Here is a 15,143-nt window from a genome sequence, read left to right as displayed (position 1 = left end):
GTGGAATGGAATGTGGAAAGTTATGGAATGGATTGTGGAATGGAATGGAATGAAATGTGGAATGGAAAATAGAATGGATAATGGATTGGTATGTGGAATGAAATGGGATGGAATGTGGAATGGAATGCAATGGAATGTGGAATGTTAAGGAATTGAATAGAATGTGTACTGAAATGGAATGGAATGAAACAGAAAGTAGATTGGAATGGAATGGAATGTGAATGGAATGGAATGGAATGTATAGGAATGTGGAATGGAGTGTAATGTAATGTGGAATGGAAGGTGGAATGAATCGGAATAGAATGTGGAATGGAATGTGGAATGTAAGGGATTGGAATGTGGAATGGAATGTGGAATGGAAAGTGGAATAGAATGTGGAATAGAATGTGGAAAGGAATGTGGAAATGAACGGAATGGAATGTGGAATGGAACGTGGAATGGAATGGCATGGAATGTGGAATGGAATGCAACGGAATGTGGAATGGAATGGAACGGAAAGTGGAATGGAATGTGCAATGGAATGTGGAATGGAACGGAATGGAAAGTGGAATGGAATGTGCAATGGAATGTGGAATGGAACGGAATGGAATGTGGAAGGGAATGTGGAAAGGAACGTGGAATGGAACGTGAAATGGAATGTGGAATGGAATGGAATGGAATGTGTAATGTAATGGAATGCAATGGAATTTAAAGTAAAATAGAATGTGGAACGGAATCTGATAAGGAATGCGGAATGGAATGTGGAATGGAATGAATTGGAACGTGGAATGGAATGGAATTGAATGGAAAGGAATGGAATGGAATGGAACGTGGAATGGAACATGGAATGGAACGTGGAATGGAATGTGGTATGAAAAGTGGAATTGAATAGAATTTAATGTGGATTCGAGTGTTGAATAGAACGGAATGGAATGTGGCATGGAATATGGAATGTTGAATGGAATGTGAAATGGAATGTGGAATGGAACAGAATGGAATATGGAATGGAATGTGGAATGGAAAGCTGGATGGATCATGGAATGGAACGTGGAATGGATTGAAATGTAATGTGGAATGTAATGTGGAGTGGAATAGAATGGAATGTGGAATCGAAAGTGGATTGGAAGGAAATAGAATGTGGAATGCAATGTGGAATCAAATGGAATGGAATGGAATGTGGAATGGAATGGAATTGAATGTGAAATGCAGTGGAATGGAATGTGGAATGGAATGTGGAATGGAATGAGGAAAGGTATGTGCTGTGGAATGGAATGGAATGGAAAGGAAAGCGGAATGAAATGGAATGAAAGATGGAATGGAATGGAATGGACTACAACAAAATATGGAATGGAATGGAATGGAAAGTGAAATATAATTTGGAAGGTTATGTGCAATGGAATGTGGAATGGAATATGGAAGGGAATGAAATGGAACGTGGAATGGAATGGAATGGAATGGAATGTAAAGTGGAATGGAACGTGGAATGGAACATGGAATGGAATGTGGAATGGAATGTGGTATGAAATGTGGAATGGAATGGAATGGAAAGTGGAAAAGAATGTGGAAAGGAATGCAATGGATTGAGAATGGAAAGTAGAATGGAATGGAATGGAATGTGAAGTGGAATGCTGAATGGAATATGGAATGAAATGTGGAATGGAAGGGAAAGGAATGAGAAATGGAAAGTGGAATGGAATGCGGAACGGAATGGGGAATGGATTGTGGAATGCAATGTGGAGTGGAATGGAATGGAATGGCATATGAAATGGAATGGAATGGAATGTTAAATTGAATGGCATGGAATTTGGAAAGGAATGTGGACTGGAATGTGAAGCGGAATGCAATGGAAAGTGGAATGGAATGGTATGGAATATGGAATGGAATGTAGAGTGGAATGGAATGGAAAGGTCAATGAAATGTGGTATCGAATAAAATGGAGTGGAATGTGGAATGGAATGTGGAATGGAATAAAATGCAACGTGGAATGGAATGTTGAATGTAATGAAATGGAATGGAATGTGGAAAGGAATGCAATGGAATATTCAATGGAGTGGAATGGAATGTGGAACTGAATGTGGAAAGGAATGGAAAGCAATGTGGAATGAAATGGAAAGGAATGTGGAATGCAATGGAATGGAATGTGGAATGGAATGGATTGGAAAGTGGAATGGAATTTAATGGAATGTGGAATGGAATGTGGAAAGGAATGTGGAATGGAATGGAATGGAATGTGGAATGGAATGTGGAATTGATGGAATGGAATCTGAAATTGAATGGAATGGAATGTGGAATGGAATGTGGAAAGGAATGGAATGGAAGGTGGAATGGAATGTGGAATGAAATGGAACAGAATGTGGAAGGGAATATGCAATGGAATGTGGAATGGATTGTGGAATGGAATGGAATGGGATGGAATGTGGACAGGAATGTTGAATGGAATGGAATCAAATGTGGAATGGAATGTGGAATAGAATGGAATGGACTGTGCAATGGAAGGGAATGGAATGTGGAATGGAAAGTAATGGAAAGTGGAAAGGAATGTGGAATGGAATGGAATGGCATGTGCAATGGAATGAAATGGAATGGAATTTGGGTTGGAATGGAATAAAATGCAGTGGAATGGAATGTGGAAAGGAAAGGAATGGGATGTGGAAAGGACTAGAATGTGCAATGGCTGGAAATGGAATGGAAAGAAGTGGAATGGAATGTGGAATGGAATGGAATGGAATGTAGAATGGAAAGGAATGGAATGGAATTGGGAACGGTAAGGAAAGGAGTTGAATGGAATGTAGAAAAGAAAGGAATGGAATGTGGAATGGAATAGAACGTGGAATGAAATGAAGTTCAATGGAATGCGGAATGGAATGGAATGGAATGGAATGTGGAATGGAATGGAATTGATTGGAATGTGGAACGGAATGCAGTGAAATGTGGAATGCAATAGAAAGTGGAATGGAATGAGAAAGAATTGATTGCGGAATGGCATAGAATGTGGAATGGAATGAAGTGGAATGGAATAGAATGTGGAATGGAATGCAGTGGAATGGAATAGAATGTGGAATGGAATGAAATGGAATGGATTGTGGAATGGAACGGAATGTGGAATGGAATGAAGTGGAAAGGAATGTTTCACGGAAAGGAATGGAATGTGGAATAGAATGGAATAGAAATGAACGGAAAGTGGAATGGAATGGAGTGGAAAGTGGAATGGAATAGAATGGGGAATGGAAAGACATGGAAAGGAATGTGGAATGGAATGTAGAATGGAATGAAATGGAATATGGAATGGAGTTGAAAGGAATGGAATCTGGTAAGGAATGTGGAATGGAATGATATGGAATTGAATGGAAAGTGGAATGGAATGGGATCTAATCAGAACTGGAATGGGGAATGGAATTTTGATTGCAATGTGTAAAGGAATGGCATGGAATGGGGAATGTAACTGAATGGAATCTGGAATGGAAATTGGAATGGAATGGAATGGCATGTCAAATGGCATGTGAAATGGAAAATGGAATGGAACGTGGAAAGGAACGTGGAATGGATTAGAAAGGAAAGATAAATGCAATGGAAAGGAATGTGGAATGGAATGGAATGGAATGTCCAATGGAATGTGGAATGGAATGGAATTGAAGGCAGAAGGGAATGTGGAACGGAATGGAATAGGAATGTGAAATGGAAAGAAATGGAATGTGGAATGGAATGTGGAATGGAATGGAATGGAATTGAATGGGAAAAGGAATGGAATGGAATGGAATGTGGAATGGAATGCACAAAGGAATGGAATGAAGTGGAATGTGGATTGGAATGTGGCATGGCATGGAATGGAATGTGGAATGAAATGGAATAGAATGGGCTATTGAATGGTTTGCAATGTGGAATGGAATGTGGAATGAAATGGAATGGAATGAAATTGAAAGTGGAACGGAATGGAATGGAATGTGGAATGGAAAGTGGAATGGAATGGAAAGGAATGGAATGTGGAATGGAATGGAATGGAATGGAATGTGGAGTGGAATGGTATGGAATTAAATGGAACGGAAATTGGAATGGAATGGAAAGGAATGTGGAATGGAATGTGGAAGGGAAAGTGGAATGGAAGGTGGAATGGAATGGAATGGATTGCGGAATGGAATATGGAGTGGAAGGGGGAAAGGAAAGTGAAATGTAACGTGGAATGGCACGTGGAATGGAATGTGGAATGGAATGGAATGGAATGTGCAATGAAATGTGGAATGCAATGAAATGCAATTTGGAATGGAATGTGGAACGGAATGAAATGCAATAAGGAATGGAATGTGCAAGGGAATGTCGAATGGACCGTGGAATGGAAGATGGAATGGAATGTGGAATGGAATGTGGAATGGAATGGAATGGGATGTGGAATGGAATGGAATGTGGAATGGAATGGAATGTTTAAATTGAATGGAATGGAATGTGGAATGGAATGTGTTTTGCAATGGAACACTAAGTGGAATGGAATGTGTAATGGAATGTGGAATGGAATGGAATGGACTGGAATGTTCACTGGAAAGTTGAATGTAATGTGGAATGGAATGTAATGGTACGTGGAATGGAATGTGGAATGGAATGAGGAATTGAACGTGGAATAGAAAAGAATGGAATGCAATGTGGAATGGAATGTCGAAATGAACTGGGAATTGAATGGAAAGGAATGTGGAATGGAATGGAATGGAACATAGAATGGTTTGGAATGGAAAGTGGAACGGAATTTGGAAAGGAACGTGGAATGGGGTGGAATGGAACATGGAATAGAACGTGGAATGGAATGCAATGGAATGTGGAGTGGATCATGGAATGGAATGTGGAATGGAAAGTGGAATTTAACGTGGAATTGAATGGAATGGAAGGTTGAATGGAATGTGGAGTGGAATGTGGAATGGAACATGGAATGGAACGTGGAATGGAATGGAAAGTGGAATGGAACGTGGAATGGATATTGGAAAGGGACGTGGAATGGAATGTGGAATGTAATGTGGAATGGAAAGGAATGGAAAATGGAATGGAAAGGAATTGAATGAGGAATGGCATTCAATGGAATTTGGAATGGAATGTGGAATGGAATGTGTAACGGAATGTGGAATGGAAAATGGAATGGAATACAATGGAATGTGGAATGGAAAGTGGAATGGAATGGAATGGAAAGTGAAATGCAACTTGGAAGGGAACGTGGAATGTAAAGTGGAACGGAATGTGGAATGCAGCGTGGAATGCGATGTGCAAAGGAATGTAGAATGGAAAGGAATGGAATGTCGAATAGAATGGAAGGTGGAATGGAATGTGGAATGGAATGGGATGTTTAAATAGAAGGGAATTCAAGGTGGAATGGAATGTGGACTGGAACGGAATGCTATGTATAATGGAATGTGGAATGGAATGGAATGGAATGTGGACTGTAAAGGAATGGAACATGGAATAGAAAGTGGAATGCAACGTGAAATGTGGACTGGAATGGAATGCTATGTGGACTGGAATGTGGAATGGAATGCAATGGAATTTGGACTGGAAAGGAATGTAACAAGGAATGGAACATGGAATAGAAAGTGGAATGCAACGTGGAATTGAACGTGGAATGGAATGTTAAATGAAATGGAATGTTAAATGAATGGAATGGAATATGGAATGGAATGGAATATAATGTTGTAAGGAATGGAGTGGAGTGGAATGTGGATTGGAATGGAATGGAATGGAATGGATTGCGGAATGCTATGGAATGAAATGTGGAAAGGAATGGAGTAGAATGGAATGGAATAGAATGTGGAATTGAATGGAATGGAATGTGGAATGGAATGTGGAATGGAACAGAATGCAAAGTGGAATGGAATGTGGAATGGAATGTGCAAAGGCAAGTGGAATGGAGCGGAATGGAAAGTGGAATGGAATGTGAAATGGAATGTGGAATGCAACGTGTAACGGCATGAAATGGAAAGTTGAATGGAATGGAAAGGCACCTGGAATGGAATGGAATGGAACGTGGAGTGGAATGTGGAATGGAACATGGAATGGAATGTGGAATGGAATGGAATGGATTGTGTAATGGAATGGAAAGGAATGTGTCATAGAACGTGGAATGATTTGTGGAAAGCAATGTGGAATAGAACGGAATGGAATGTGGTATTGAATGTGGAATGGAGTGTGGAATGGAAAGTGGAGTGGAACGGCATGGAATGGGTAATTAAATGTGGAATGGAATGTGGAATAGAATGATGAATGGAGTGTCGAATGGAACGGAGTGGAATTTTGAATGGAATGTAGAATGGAATGTGAAATGGAATGGAATTGAACATAGAATTGAAAGTGTAAAGGAATGCAATGGGAAGTAGAATGGAAAGTGGAATGGAAAGAGGAATTGAAAGGAATGGAATGTGAAATGGAATGTGGAATGGAATGTGGAAAGTAATGGAATGGAATGTGGAATGGAATGGAATGGAATGGGGAATGGAATGGAGTGGAATGTGAAATGGAATGTGGAATGGAACGTGAAAAGGAAACTGGAATTGAAAGTGGAATGGAATGGAATGGAACGTGGAATGAAATGGAATGGAACATGGAATGCAACATGCTATGGAACGTGGACAACAACGTGGAATGGAACATGGAATGGAATGAAATGGAATGTGAAATGGAGTGGAATGCAATTTGGAAACAAATGTGTAATGGAAAGGAATGGATTATGGAATGGAATGTGGAACGGAATGTGGAATGGAATGGAATGGAAAGAAATATGGAACGGAATGTGGAAAGGAATGTGAAATGGAACGTAATGGAATGTGAAAGGTAATGGAATGGAATGTGGAATGGAATGTGTATTGGAATGTGGAAAAGAATGTTAAATGGAACGGAATGGAATGTGTAATGAAATGTGGAATGGAGTGTGGAATAGAATGGTGAAAGGAACGGAACGGGATGTGGAACAGATTGTGGAATGGATTGTGGACTGGAAAGGAATGGAATGTGAAATGGAATGGAAAGGAATTGAATGTGAAATGGAATGGACTCTAATGTGGAATGGAACGGAATAGAGTTTGGAAAGGAATGGAATAGAATCGAATGGAAATCGAAATGGAACGTGGAATGGAACGTGGAGCGGCATGAAATGGAATGTGGAATGGAATGGAATGGAACGCGGAAAGAATTGGAATGAAATGTGGAATGGAAGGTGGAATAGAACGTGGAATGGAATGTGGAATGAAAAGTGGAATGGGATGGAATGGAAAGTGGAATTGAATGGAAAGGAATGCGGAATGGAATGGAATGAAATGTGGAATGGAATGGAATATAAGAGAATGTAGACTGGAATGGAACGTGGAATGGAAATCAATGGAATGGAATGTTGAATGCAATATGGAATGGAATGGAATGGATTTTGGAATGGAACGTGGAATGGAACGTGGAGTGGAATGGAAGGGAATGTGGAATGGAATGTGGAATGGAATGTGGAATTTAATGTGTAATGGAATGCGGAATGCAGAGGAATGGAATGTGGAATGGAATGGAAAGGAATATTGAATGGAATGGAATTGAAGGTGGAATGGAACATGAAATGGAATTTGAAATGAAATGGAATGGAATGTGGAATGGATTGTAAAGGAATGGTGCGGAATGTGGCATGAAATGGAACGGAAGGTGGAATGGAATGTGGAAAGGAATGGAATGGAACTTCGAATGGAACATGGCATGGAACGTGGAATGGAATGTGGATTGGAATGTGTAATGGAATGAGGAATGTCATGGAAGGCAATGTGGAATGGAAGGGAATGGAATGTGGAATGGAATGTGGAATTGAATGTGGAATGTTATGGAATGGAATGTGGAAAGTATTGGAAAGAGATGTGGAATGGAAAGAGGAATGGAATGGAATGGAACGTGGAATGGAACATGGCAATGAACGTGGGATGCAACGTTGAATGGAACGTGCAATGTAACGTGGAATGGAACGTGGAATGGAATAAGGAATGTAATGGAATGGAATGTGGAATGGAAATAACGGAACGTGGAATGGAATGTGGAATGATATGGAATGGAATGGAATGGAACATGGAATGGAATTTAATTGAATGTGGAATGGAATGTGGAATGTAATGGAAAGAAATGATAAATGAAATGTGGATTGGAATTGAATGGAATGTGGAATGGAATGGAATGGAATGTGGAATGAATGTGGACTGGAATGTATTGGAATGTGGAATGGATTGTGTAATGGAATGGAAAGGAATCTGGAATGGAATGTGGAATGTAATGTGGACAGGAATGCCATGGAATGTGGAACAGAAGGTGAAATAGAATGGATTGCAAAGTGAAATGGAATGTGGAACGGAATGGAATGGAAAGTGGAATGGAATTAGGAATGGCGTGGAATGGATTGTGGAATGGATTGGAATGGAATGTGGAATGGAACGTGGAATGGAATGTGGAATGAAATGTCGAATAGAATGGAATGGAAAGTGGAATGGAACGTGGAATACAAAGTGGAATGGAACATGGAATAGAATGTGAAATGGAACTTGGAAAGGAATTTGCAATCGAATGCGGAAAGGAACGTAGAATGGAAAGAAATGGAACGTGGATCGGATCGTGGAAGTGAATGGATGGAACAAGGAGTGGGAATTGGAATGGAATGAGGAATGCAATGTGGAATGGAATGTAGAATGCAATATAAAGGAATTTGGAAAGCAACGAGGAATGGATTGGAAAGGAACCTGGAATGGATCATTGAATGGAACGGGGAATGGAATGTGGAATCTAACGGAACGGAATGTGGAATGAAACGGATAGGAATGTGGAAAGGAATGTGGAATGGAGTGTAAAGGAATGGAATGTGGAAAGGAATGGAATGGAATGTGAAATGGAAAGAATGGAATGTGGAATGGAATGGAATGGTATGGAATATAGAAAGGAATGGAATAAAATGGAATGGAATGTGGCATGGAATGGAATATAGTGTGGAATGCAAAGGAATGGAAAGTAGATTGGAAACGAAGGGAAAGTGGAATTGAATGGAATGGAATGGAATGGAATGTGAAACAGAATGTGGAATTGAATGTGAAATGAAATGTGGAATAGAATGTGGAACGGAATTAAATAGAACGTGGAAAGGAATGGAATGGAAAGTCGAGTGAAATGGAATGGAAGCTGGAAGGGAAAGTGGAATGGAACTTGGAATGCAATGTGGAATGGAATGTGGAAGGAATATAGAATGGAATGGAATGGAATGTGGAATGGAATTTAATGGAATGCAGAATGGAATATGGAATGGAATGTCATGGTATGTGGAATGGAATGTGGAATGGAATGTACTGTGTAATGGAATGTAATTTAATGGTATGGAATATGGAATGGAATGGAAAGGAATGTGCAGTGGAATCTGGAATCGAATGGAATGGAAAGTGGAATGGAACATGGAATTGAACATGGAATGGAACGCAGAATGGAACGTGGAATGGAAAGTGGAATGAAATGTGGAATGGAATGTAATACAATGTGGAATGGAACGGAATGTTATGTGTAATGGAATGAGAATGGAATGGAATGAAATGAGATTGAATGTGGAACGGAATGGAATGGAATGTGTAATGGAAAGGAATTGAATGTGGAATGGAAAGGAATGATATGGAATGTGCAATGGAATTGAATGGAATGGAATAGAATGTGGAATGGAATGGAATGGAATGTGGAATAGAATGGAATGAAACGTGGAAAGCAATGTGAAATGGAATGTGGAATGCAACATGCAATGGAATGTGGAAAGGAATGTGGAATTTAATTGAATGGAATGAGGAATGGAATGTGGAATGGAATGGAGAAAGGAATCAGGAATGGAATGGAATGGAATGTGGAATCGAATGGAAAGGAATATTGAATGGAATGTGGAATAGAATAGAATGGAATGTGGAATGTGTTGTGGAATGGAATGTGGAATGCAATGGTATAGAATGTGGAGTGGAATGTGCAATGGAGTGGAATGGAACATGTAATGGAATGTGGTGTGGAATGGAATGTGGAGTGGAATGGAATGTGGAATGGAATGTGGAATCAAATGTGGAATAGAACAGAATGGAATTTGGAATTGAATGTGGAATGGAACGTGGAATGGAAGGTGGATTGTAATGGAATGGATCGTGGAATGGAATGTGGAATGGAATGGAATGGAATGAGGCATGGAACGTGGAGTGCAATGGAATGTTGAATGGAACGTGGAGTGGAATGGAATGGAAAGTGGAATGGAATGAAATGGAATGTTGAATGGAATCTGGAACAGAATGGAATGGAATTTGGAATGGAATGTTGAATTTAATGTGGAATGGAATGTTGAACGGAACATGGTATGGAAAGTGGAATGGAACTTAGAATGGAACGTGGAATAGAATGTGGAATTGAATGGAATGCAATGTGGAATGGAATGGAGTGGAATGGAATGCAATGGAATGTGGAGTGGAATATAATGGAATATGAAATGGAATGTTGAATGTAATGGAATGGAATGGAATGTAGAATTGAAGATGCAAAGGAATGGAATGGAAAGGAATGTGGAATTGAATGTGGAATGGATTGTAGAATGGAATGGAATGTTGAATGGAATGGAATGTGCAAAGGAAGGTGGAATTCAATGGAATTGAATGTGGAATAAAATGTGGAATGGAATGGCATGGAATGTGGAATGGAAGGAAACAGAATGTGGAATGGAATCGAATGGAATATGAAATGGACTGGAATGGAATTGAACGGAATGTGCAATGGAATGGAATGGAATGTCGAATGGAATGGAATTGAATGGTATGTGGATTGCAATGGAATCGAATGTGGAATGGAATGGAATGGAATGGAATGTGGAATTGAAGTTGGAATGGAAAGGAATGGAATGTGGAAAGCGATGTGGAAATGAGTGGAGTGGAATGTGGAATGGAAGGTGGAATGGAATGGAATGGAATGTGGAATGAAATGGAATGAAACGTGGAATGAATCGTGGAATGGAACATGGAATGGAACTTGGAATAGAACGTGGAATGGAAGTTGGAATGGAATGGAATGGATTGAGGAATGGAATGGAATGGAACGTGGAATGGAACATGGAATGGAAAGTGGAATGAAACGTCAAATGGGATTTGGAATGGAATGTGGAATGGAGTGGAATGAAATGTGGAATGCAATGGATTGGAAAGTGGAACGGAATGGAATGGAACATGGAATGGAAAGGAATGGAATGTGGATTGCAATGGAATGCTATGGAATGTTGAACGGAATGGATTTCAATGGAATAGAATGTGCAATTGAATGGAATGGAATGTGGAATGGAATGGAATGCAATGCGGAGTGGAAAGGAATGGAATGGAATGTGGAATGGAATGCATTGGAATAGAATGAAATGTGATGGAATGAGGAAAGGACCGTGGAATGGAAGGTGAAATGGAATGGAATGGATTTTGGAATAGAATGGAATGGACCGTGGAATGTATTGTGGACTGAAATGGAATGCTATGTGGAATTGAATGTGGAATGGAATGTGAAGTGGAATGTGGAATGGAATGGAATGGAATGTGGAATGGAATGGGGAATCTAATGGAATGGAACGTGGAATGGAATGTGAAATGGAAAATAATGTAATGTGTAATGGATTGTGGAATGGAATGTAGAATGGAAAGTGGAATGGAATGGGATGTGGAATGGAAGTGGAATGGAATGGAATGGAACGTGGAATGAAACGTGGAATGAAAGGTGGAATGGAACACGGAATGGAACGTGGAATAGAACATGGAATGGAATATAGAATGGAACGTGGAAAAGAACGTGGAATGGAATGTGCAATGGAATGTGGAATGCATGGTGGAATGGAAAGTGCAATGCAATCTGAAATGGAAAGTGGAATAGAAAGGAATGGAAGGTGGAATGAACTGTGGAATGGAATGGAATGCAACCCGAAATTCAATGTGGAATGAAACGTGGAATGGAATGAATGGATAATAGAATGGAACGTGGAATGGAAGGGAAAGCAACGTGGAATGGAATGCGAAATGAAATCTGGAATGGAACGTGGAATCAAATGTGGAATGGAATGTGGAATGCAACGTGGAATTGAATGTGGAATGAAATGTGGAATGCAAAGTTGTGGAATGTGGAATGGAATGGCATGAAACGTGGAATGGAATTTAATGGAATGCAGAATAGAATATGGAATGTAATGGAATGGAACATTGAATGGAATGTGGAATGGAATGTAATCTGGAATAGAATGGAATTTAATGGTATTTAATATGGAATGTAACGGAATGGAATGTGCAGTGGAATCTGGATTGGAATGGAATGGAACGTGGAATGGAACGTTGAATTGAACGCGGAATGGAACGTGAAATGGCACGTGAAATAAAATGTGGAATGGAATGTAATAGAATGTGGAATAGACTGGAAAGTAATGTGTAATGGAATGTGGAGTAGAATGGAATGAAATGGAATGGAATGTGGAATGGAATGGAATGGAATGAGTAATGAAAAGGAATGGAATGTGGAATGGAGTGGAATGATATGGATAGTGGAATGGAATTAAAGGGAATGGAATCGAATGTGGAATTGAATGGAATGGAAAGTGGAATAGAATGGAATGAAACGTGGAATGGAATGCGAAAAGGAATGTGGATTGAAACATGGAAAGGAATCTGGAATGGAATCTGGAATGGAATGGAATGGAATGGGGACTGGAACGTGGAATCGCATTGGGAATGGAATGTGAAATGGAATGGAATGGAATGTGGAATGGAAACGAATGGCATGTTAAATGGAATGCAGAATGGAATGGAATGGAATGTGGAATGGATTGTGAAATACAATGTGGGATGGAATGAAAAGAATGTGGAATGGAATGTGCAATGGAATGAAATAGATTGTGGAATGGAATGTGGAATGGAATGTGGTATAAAACGGAATGGAATATGGAATTGATTGTGGAATGGAATGAGGAATGGAAGGTGCAATGGAACTTGGATTGCAATGAAATGGAAAGTTGAATGGAATATGGAATGGAACGTAGAGTGAAATGGAATGGAATGTGGAATGGGACGTGGAGTGGAATGGAATGGAATGTGGAATGAAATAAAATGGAGTCTGGAATGGATTGTGGAAAGGAATGGAATGGGATGTGGAATGGAATGTTGAATTTAATGTGCAATGCAATGTGGAATGGAACGTGGAATGGAAAGTGTAATGCAACGTGGAAAGGAAATTGGAATAGAATGTGGAATGGATTAGAATGGAATGTGGAATGGAAAGGAATGGAATCGAATTGAATGTGGAATGGAATGGAGTGGAATGTGGAATGGAAATTAATGGAATGTGGAATGGAATGAAATGGAATGTGGAATGGAATCTGGAATGGAAAAGAATGGAATGCGGAATGACATGTGGAATGGAACAGAATGGAATGTGGAATTGAATGTGGAATGCAATGTGGAATGGAACGTGGAATGCAACGTGGATTAGAACGGAATTGAACGTGGAATGGAATGTGGAAGGGAATGGAAAGGAATCTGGAATGGAACGTGGAGTTGAATGCAATGAAATGTGGAATGGAATGAAATGAAATGTGGAATAGAACATGGAATGGAATGGAATGGAATTTGGAACGGAATAGTGAATATTATGTGGAATGGAATGTGGAATGAAATGTGGAATGGAAAGTGGAAAGGAAAGTGCAATGGAACGTGGAAGAGACTGTGGAATGGAATAGAATGGAATGTGGAATGGAATGGAATGGAATGGAATTGAATGGAATGGAATGTGGAATGGAATGGAATGTAATGTGGAATGGAAAGGAATGGAATGTGGAATGGAATGTTGAATGGAATGTGGAATGGATTCTGGAATGGAATGGAATGGAATGTGGAATCAAAAGGAATGGAATGGAACGTGGAATGGAAATTGAAATTGAACGGCATGGAATATGGAATAGAATGTGGAATGGAAAGTAATGGAATGGTATGTGGAATGGAATGGAATTTAATATGGAATGCAATGGAATGGAATGTGAAATTGAAGTTGGAATGGAATGGAAAGGAATGTGGAAAGGAATGTGGAAAGGACTGGAATGGAATGTGGAATGGAAGAAGGAATGGAATGGAATGGAATGTGGAATGGAATGGAATGAACCATGTAACAGAAGGTGGAATGGGATGTGGAATGGAGCATGAAATGCAACGTGGAATGACAGGTGGAATTCAATGGAATGGATTGTGGAATGGAATGTAATGGAACGTGGAATGGAAAGGAATGGAATGTGTAATGGAAGGGAATGGAATGTGGAATGCCATGGAATGGTATGGAAATTTGAATGGAATGGAATGGAATGTGCAATGGAATAGAATGGAATGTTGAATGGAATAGAATTGAATGTGGAATGGAATGCAATGGAATGCGGAGTGGAATTGAATGGAAGGAATGCGGAATTGAATGCAATGGAATAGAAAGAAATGTAATGGAATGTGAAATTCACCGTGGAATTGAAGGTGGAATGGAATGGAATGGATTGTGGAATACCATGGAATGGTATGGAAAGATGAAAGGAATGGAAGGGAATGGAAGGGAATGGAATGTGCAATGGAATGTAATGGAATGGAATGTGGAATGGAATAGAATTGAATATGGAAGGGAATGGAATGGAATGCGGAGTGGAATTGAATGGATAGGAATGTGGAATTGAATGCAAAGGAATAGAATGAAATGTAATGAAATGTGGAATGCACCATGGAATGGAAGGGAGAATGGAATGGAATGGATTGTGGAATGGAATGGAATGGAATGCAATGGAATAGAATGAAATGGAATGGACTGTGGAATGGAATTTGAAATGGAATGGAATGGAAAGGAATGTGGAATGGAATGGAAAGTGGAATGGAACGTAGAATGAAACATGGAATCGTATGTGGAATGGATCGTGGAATCGAATGTGAAATGGAAATTGTAATGGAACGTGGAATGGAACCTGGAATGGAATGGAAGTGAATGCGGAATGGAATGTGGAATGGAACGTGGAATGGAAAGAGGAATGAAAAGGAATGGATTGTGGAAAGGAATGTGCAATGGAATAGAATGGAATGTGGAATGGAATGTGGAATAGAATGTGGAATAGAGTGCAATGGAATGTGGAATGGAAAGTGGAT

Source organism: Pongo pygmaeus, chromosome 17 (assembly GCF_028885625.2).
Source record: "Pongo pygmaeus isolate AG05252 chromosome 17, NHGRI_mPonPyg2-v2.0_pri, whole genome shotgun sequence".
NCBI classification, from domain to species: domain Eukaryota; kingdom Metazoa; phylum Chordata; class Mammalia; order Primates; family Hominidae; genus Pongo; species Pongo pygmaeus.
Note: the sequence above shows the minus strand (reverse complement) of the source record.